Source organism: Pongo abelii, chromosome 11, assembly GCF_028885655.2.
Source record: "Pongo abelii isolate AG06213 chromosome 11, NHGRI_mPonAbe1-v2.0_pri, whole genome shotgun sequence".
Lineage (NCBI taxonomy): Eukaryota > Metazoa > Chordata > Mammalia > Primates > Hominidae > Pongo > Pongo abelii.
The window spans coordinates 136,137,449-136,145,287 of NC_071996.2; the positions used below are offsets into that span (position 1 = coordinate 136,137,449).

At 46.9% G+C, this 7,839-nt stretch overlaps 1 long non-coding RNA gene across 1 annotated transcript; it reads left to right on the forward strand.

Moving 5' to 3' along the window:
- Nucleotides 1–1,155: 1,155 nt before the first annotated feature.
- On the forward strand, nt 1,156–5,395 carry LOC129058166 (uncharacterized). The gene is made up of 3 exons (XR_008523113.2): nt 1,156–1,356; nt 4,080–4,144; nt 5,131–5,395. It is a non-coding gene; the product is annotated as an uncharacterized LOC129058166 (long non-coding RNA).
- Nucleotides 5,396–7,839: the final 2,444 nt, after the last annotated feature.

Genomic DNA, 7,839 nt, shown 5'->3' on the forward strand with positions numbered 1-7,839 from the left:
GAGAGGGCCTGGTCAGGGCCCTGCCCCTGTTATTCCACAGGGAGCAACACACAGGTCTCTAATAAAAACACAAAATTCGCCAGGTGTGGTGGCGCATGCCTGTAATCCCAGCTACTCAGGAGGCTGAGGCAAGAGAATCACTTGAACCCGGGAGGCAGAGCTTGCAATGAGATCGCACCACTGCACTCCAGCCTGGACGACAGAGTGAGACTCCGTCCCCCCGCCCCAAAAAAATATACTGGGCTGGCAGGGCATGGTGGCTCACGCCTGTAATCCCAGCACTTTGGGAACCTGAGGCAGGTGGATTGCTTGTGCTCAGGAGTGCGAGACCACCCTGGGCAACATGGCAAAACTACATTTCTGTAAAAATTTTAAAATTACCTGGGTGTGGTGTCATGCGCCTGTAGTCGCAGCTAATCAGGAGGCTGAGGTGGGAGGATCATCTGAGCCTGGGGATGTCAAGGCTGCTGTGAGGCATGATCGCACCACTACACTCCAGCCTGGGTGACAGAGCAAGACCTGACAAAAAGAAAATACTGACATTAAGCTGGGCACAGTGGCTCACGCCTGTAATCTCAGCACTTTGGGAGGCAGAGGCGGAAAGATCGCTCAAGGTCATGAGTTCGAGATCAGCCTGGGAAACATAATGAGACCTCATCTCTACAAATTTTATTTTTACTTAGCCAGGCGTGGTGGTGTGCACCCATCGTCCTAGATACTCAGGAGGCTGAGATGAGGGGATCCCTTGAGCCCAGGAGGTTGAGGCTACAGTGAACTATGATTGTATTACTGCACTCCAGCCTGGGCAACAGCGTGAGACCATGTTGCCCAGGCTGGTCTTGAACTCCTGGCCTTGAGAGATCCTCCCACCTAGGCCTCCCAAAGTGTGGGATTACAAGCGTGAGTCCCTGCGCCCGGCCTCCAGGGGCTTCTTGATAGAACAACCATCCTGGGGGTGCGGGGGGCGGTGGACCATCCCAATTAGATAGTGTCCCTCCTGAGTCTCTCTGAAGCCCTAAAGCCAAGTGAAGACCCCAGCTCTGCATCTTGGCCCACAGTGGAGTTCTCATCATCGATGAGACGTTCTATCACTGGAGGACCCCAGTCACCTGAAAAATGAAGAAATGGGTCCGAGGACTCGACAGGGATGGGTGGGCCAGCGGTGCCCCCAGCTCTGCACCGCGTCATGGAGCCTCTTTTGCATTTGCAGCTCCCTCCCCCGGGGCAGAACAGTTCTGTTTGTCTTCCCAAACCTCAGAGATTCCAAGAATGAACGAAATCTGATACCCCTAAGGCAAGAACTGTTCCAGCCCTATTCTGCCAACAGGAGGCTTTTGCCCACGCCCAAGAGAGAGGGTAAGTGAGAGGCCCCAGGGTTCCCACCAACCTTCCAGGGGACATCAGGAGCCATCTGCCATGTGGTTCCCGCAGCAGCCAGCAGGGGGCAGCCTGTCAAAGACTTCGTGGGGCCATGTTGCTGCGACTTGTGCAGGTTCCCACAGGCCAGCACCCAGTGTGGAAAACAGCATGTGCTAGCAGGGGGTTAGGTGTCTGGCATGAACCAGGCTGGCCTTTACCTTTTGGGCGCTTTTCCTGTCTACCCCGCCCAAAATGTGGAAACCTTAACAGCAGACATGGGTTATGATGTCAGAGTTTGGGTTTTCTTAGAAGGGGTCTTGTTATGTTGCCCAGGCTGATCTCCAACTCCTGAGCCCAAGTGATCCTCCCACCTGAGCCTCTTAAGTAGCTGGGACTACAGGCACCTGCCACTGTGCCCAGCTTGATGTCAGTTTGTAGCATTGCAACTTTGCTCTATCCTAATTTCTGAGCAATGCCCAATCAGCTAGGCCTGGAGCACCATCTCCACACTGAATTTCTCCCTCTTTTGAATATTTTATGGACATTAAAAGCAAGCATGGGCTTCAAAAGACACCCACAAGCTAGGAGAAAATATTTTAAAAGACAAACCACAGACTGGGAGAAAATATTCACAATCTATGTATCTGGTAAAAGACTTGTATCCAGAATATATAAAGTACTTTTACAACTCACTAAATAATAAGACAAATATCTCAACAGAAATGGGCAAAAGATTTGAATCAGCATTTCATCAAAGAAGGTATGTGGTAAGTCACTAGATACATGAAAAACAGACCCCATCATCAGACATAGGGGAAATGCTCCTTGAAACCACAATGAGATGATACCATTTCCACCCCATTGGAGTGGCTGCAGTCCGAAAGGCTGACCACACCAAGGCTTGGGAGGATATGGAGCAAGGCAGGCTCTCATGCGCTGCTATTGGAAATAGAAAATAGTACAGCTATTTTGGAAAACAGTTTGGTAGTTTCTTTTTTTTTTTTTTTTTGAGATGGAGTCACACTCTATTGCCCAGGCTGGAGTGCAGTGGCGTGATCTCGGCTCACTACAACCTCCACCTTCTGGGTTCAAGCAATTCTCTTGCCTCAGCCTCCCGAGTAGGTGGGACTACAGGGATACACCACCACGTCCAGCTAATTTTTGTATTTTTAGTAGAGATGGGGTTTCGCCATGTTAGCCAGGCTGGTCTCGAACTCCTGACCTCAGGTGATCCACCCACTTTAGCCTCCCAAAGTGCTGGGATTACAGGTGTGAGCAACTGTACCCGGCCAGTTTCTTAAAAAAATTGAAATGTAACATTTAGAGCATACACTATCCCATTCCTAGGTAATTAGCCACCCCCTGCCCCCCACCAAAAAATATATGAAAGCATATGTCCAGGCCAGGCGTGGTGGCTCATATCTGTAAGCCCAGCACTTTGGGAGGCCAAGGTGGGTGGATCACTTGAGCCTGGGAGTTCGAGACCAGCCTGACTAATATGGTGAAATCCTGTCTCTACTAAAAATACAAAAATGAGCTGGGCATGGTGGCAGCCACCTGAAATCCCAGCTACCCCAGAGGCTGAGGCAGGAGAATCACTTGAACCTGGGAGGCAGAGGTTGCAGTGAGCCGAGATCACGCCACTGCACTGCAGCCTGGGCAACAGAGCAAGACTCCGTCTCAAGAAAGAAGCATATGTCCACACAAAGACTCAAACACAGAGACGAAAATTTCCACAGCAGCTTTACTAGTAACAGCCCCAAAATTGAAAACAACCCCAATGCTCACCATGAATAATGAGTAGATAAGCAAATTGTGGACTATCCATCCAATGAACTACTGCACAGGGACAAAGAGGAACCCCCCCCCCCCCCACACACACACACATACACACCCACACCCACAAATACACACAAATATACACACACATACAAATATACACACACACACAAATATACACACACACACAAATATACACACACACAAATATACACACACATACACACAAATATGCACACACATACACACACAAATATGCACACACATACACACATATACACACACAAAAATATACACACATATACACACAAATACACACACACACAAATATATACACACATACACAAATATACACACATATACACACAAACACACATACAAATATACACACACACAAATATACACACACAAATATATACACATACACATATACACAAATATACACACACATATATACACATGAATATACACACACACACACATATACACACATACACATATGCACATACACATATACACATAAATACACACACATACACACACAAATATACATACACACAAATATACACACATACATACACAGATGCACACACACAAATATACACACATGCACACACATTATACACACATATATACACACATACACACGTATTGTACACATATACACATACATATATACACACATACATATACACACACATATTTACACATATATACAAACACACACACCTATACACACACACACATATATATTTCTAAATACAGTTGGCCCTTGAGCAACACAGGTTTGAACTGCATGCCTCAACTTATACTCAGATTTTTTTTCAATAAAAGTGACCCTGAGCGTGCCTGCCTCTCCTGCCTCTCCCCCTACCTCCTCCACCTCTTACCCCTCTGCCTTCTCTGAGACAGCGAGACCAACCCCTCCCCTTCCTCCTCAGCCTCCTCAAGGTGGAGACAACCAGGATGAAGACCTTTACAATGATCCACTCCCACTTAATGAATGGTAAATAGAGCTTCTCTTCCTTACAATTTCCTTGATAACGTTTTGTCTTCTGTAGCTGACTTTATTGTAGGAAAGCAGTGTGTAGTATACAGAACCCACCAAATACGTCTGCTTTCTAATCCCGTCAAGAATTAGAATGAGTGGATTGTTTGGCAATTGTGGAGTCCCAGGTTCCGGCAAAGGAGCTGAGTGGTCTTTTAAAATGTTTTTATTTTTAGTTTTAAAAATCATTTGGCCAGGCGCAGTGGCTAATGCCTGTAATCCTAGCAATTTGGGTGGCTGAGCCAGGTGGATTGTTTGAGCCCTGGAGTTTGAGACCAGCCTGGGCAACATGGTGAAACCCTGTCTCTACAAAAAATACAAAAATAAGCCAGGTATGGTGGTGCACACCTGTAGTCCCAGCTACTCGAGAGGCTGAGGCAGGAGGATTGCTCGAGCCCAGGAGATGAAGGCTGCAGTGAGCCGGGATCGTGCCACTGCACTCCAGTCTGGGTGACAGAGTGACACTGTGTCTCAAAAAAGAAAAGTGATTTGTATTTATTTATTAAAGATGGGTCTCTCTTTGACACCCAGGCTGGAGTTGCTGTGGCAGGATTATGGCTCACTGCAGTCTCCACCTCCTGGGCTCAAGCAATCCTCCCACCTTAGTCTCCCAAGTAGAGGGGACTACATGCACCCACCACCACTTACAGCTCGAAATATGTGTTAACTGACTGTTTACGCTATAGGCAAGACTTAATAGCAGGCTATTTGCAGTTAACTGTTGGGGAATGAAAAGTTATATTTGGATTTTTTACTGTTGGGGGGGCATTCCTAACCCTCTGCATTGTTCAAGGGTCAACTATAGTGTGTGTGTGTGTGTGTGTGTGTGTGTGTGTGTGTGTGTGTATTTACATATTTTTTCTTAGAAGGTCAAGGTCGATACTGTATATACGCACCAGAGTAACCATAATTCTCCCTCTTCTTTCGCCTTTACTTTTAAATAGATTTGGTGCTCACCTCGACCTTCTGCAGCTTTTCCCTGCCGGCTCTTGTTTATGTGGATTGACCTCTGGATGGTACTGTCAGGCACAGAGGGGTTTTGTTTCTTCAAGAGATCATGGGCCTGCACGCTCTGAGAGTCTGCAGGACACCTGACCTTTGAAGGAAGGCTTTGCTGAGTAACACTTTTTAAAAAATAGTGTAGTCATTTTTAAAATACATTTTCTTTTTCTTTTCTTTTCTTTTTTTTTTTTTTTTTTTTTTTTTTGAGACGGGATTTCGCTCTTATTGCCCAGGCTGGAGTGCAATGGTGCAATCTCAGCCCACCACAACCTCCATCTCTGGGGTTCAAGTGATTCTCCTGCCTCAGTCTCCCGAGTAGCTGGGATTACAGGCATGCGCCACCAGGCCCAGCTAATTTTGTATTTTTAGTAGAGATGGGGTTTCTTCTTGTTGGTCAGGCTGGTCTTGAATTCCTGACCTCAGGTGATCCGCCCACCTCGGCTTCCCAAAGTGCTGGGATTATAGGCGTGAGCCACTGCGCCCAGCCCCTAAAATACATTTTTATTGAGGCGCAACATTGTTCCAGCCATTCGTTGTGGTGTAACAACACCTAGAATCAAAATTTTAGTGGTGTGCCATGTTCATAGCCGAATTACTCACACAGCCAAAAGGTGGAAACCATCCAAGTGTCTGTCGACAGATGAATGGAGAAATCAAACATGGGGTACAGAGAAAACACAGTATTATTCAGCCTTCAACAGGGAGGAAATTCTGACACCTGAGACAACGTGGATGAACCTTGAGACATGCTCAGTGAAATAAGCCGGTCACAAAAGGACAAATACTGCACGATACCACTTTTTTTTTTTTTTTTTTTTTTTTTTTTTTCCTGAGACAGAGCCTCGCTCTGTTGCCCAGGCTGGAGTGCAGTGGCGCAATCTCGGCTCACGGCAACCTCCGCCTCCCGGATTCAAGCAGTTCTCCTGTCTCAGCCTCCTGAGTAGTTAGGATTACAGGCACACGCCACCACGCCCAGCTAATTTTTGTATTTTTAGTAGAGATGGGGTTTCACCATATTGGTCAAGCTGGTCTTGAACTCCTGACCTCAGGTGATCCACCCACCTCTGCCTCCCAAAGTGCTGGGATTATAGGCGTGAGCCACTGCGCCTGGCTGCATGATGCCACTTCTACGAGGTCCCTAAAGTAGTCAAATTCAGAGAAACAGAAGTAGAACGGTGGTTGCCTAGGGCTGGGAAGTGGGGATGGAGAGTGGGTATTTAATGGGTAAGAATTTCAATTTCACAAGATAATAAAGCTCTGGAGATCTATTGCACAGTAATGTGGATGTACTTAATACTGCTGAAATGTACACCTAAAAATGGTTAAGATGGTAAATTTTACCTGTAATTTACCACAAATTTAAAACATCAACTTAGTGGCATAAAGCAGCCACCACCGTTGTGTGATTTCCTGGGTTCCCTGGTCAGGAGTTTGGGCACAGGCAAGGTTGCCCTTCTCTGCACTAGGATGTCTGAGGCCTCATCTGGAGGTGACCCTAGTGACTAGGGCTGGAAGGGCTGGAGACAGACAATCTACTTCCGAGACCCTGCTTTTACTCACACGTGTGGCACCTGGGCTGGGATGGCCCAAGGACGGGCTCTTCTGGGTCCATTGACTGGAGCCCTCCATGTGGCACTTTCAGCATGGCAGCCTCTGAGCAATCAGATTCCGCTCGTGGTGGTTCAGGGTTCCAAAACAAGTGTCCCCAGCAGGCAAGGCCATGTGGCCTTTTATGATCTAGTCTCAGAAGTGACAAAGTCACCACTTTTATGAATTGCTTCTTCACTGCAAGGTACGTACTTTAACAAACTTCAGCATCAACCGTGAAATGTTATGTGTATGCCGGTTACTTAACCCTTAACTCAGTATGTATCAAGAATGCTACCAGGGCTGGGCACGGTGGCTCACGCCTGTAATCCCAGCACTTTCGGAGGCTGAGGCTGGTGGATCACCTGAGGTCAGGAGTTCAAGACCAGCCATGGCTGTCCCTACTAAAAATACAAAAAATTAGCCAGGTGTGGTGGTGGGTGCCTGTAATCCCAGCTACTCTGGAGGCTGAGGCAGGAAAATCGCTTGAACCCGGGAGGCAGAGGTTACAGTGAGCCGAGATCACGCCACTGCACTCCAGCCTGGGTGGCAGAATGAGACTCGGTCTAAAAAAAAAAAAAAAAAGAATATATTCTAAAAACACTTATAACTCAACAGTAAAAAGATAAATAAACCAATTTTATTTTATGTATTTATTTATTTGAGATGGAGTCTCGCTCTGTCACCCAGGCTGGAGTGCAGTGGAGTGATCTCGGCTCACTGCAACCTCTGCCTCCCGGGTTCAAGCAATTCTCCTGCCTCAGCCTCAAGAGTAGCTGGGACTACAGGTGGACACCACCATGCCCAGATAATTTTTGTACTTTTAGTAGAGACGGGGTTTCACCATGTTGGCCAGGCTGGTCTGGAACTCCTGACCTCAGGTGATCCACCTGCCTCGGCCTCCCAAAGTGCTAGGATTACAGGTGTGAGCCACCGTGCCCGGCAATAAACCAGTTTTAAAATGGACAAGGGATTTGAACAGACATTATTCCAAAGAAGATATACAAATAGCTAATAAGCACAGGAACACGTGCTCAACGTTATTAGTCATTAAGGAAATACAT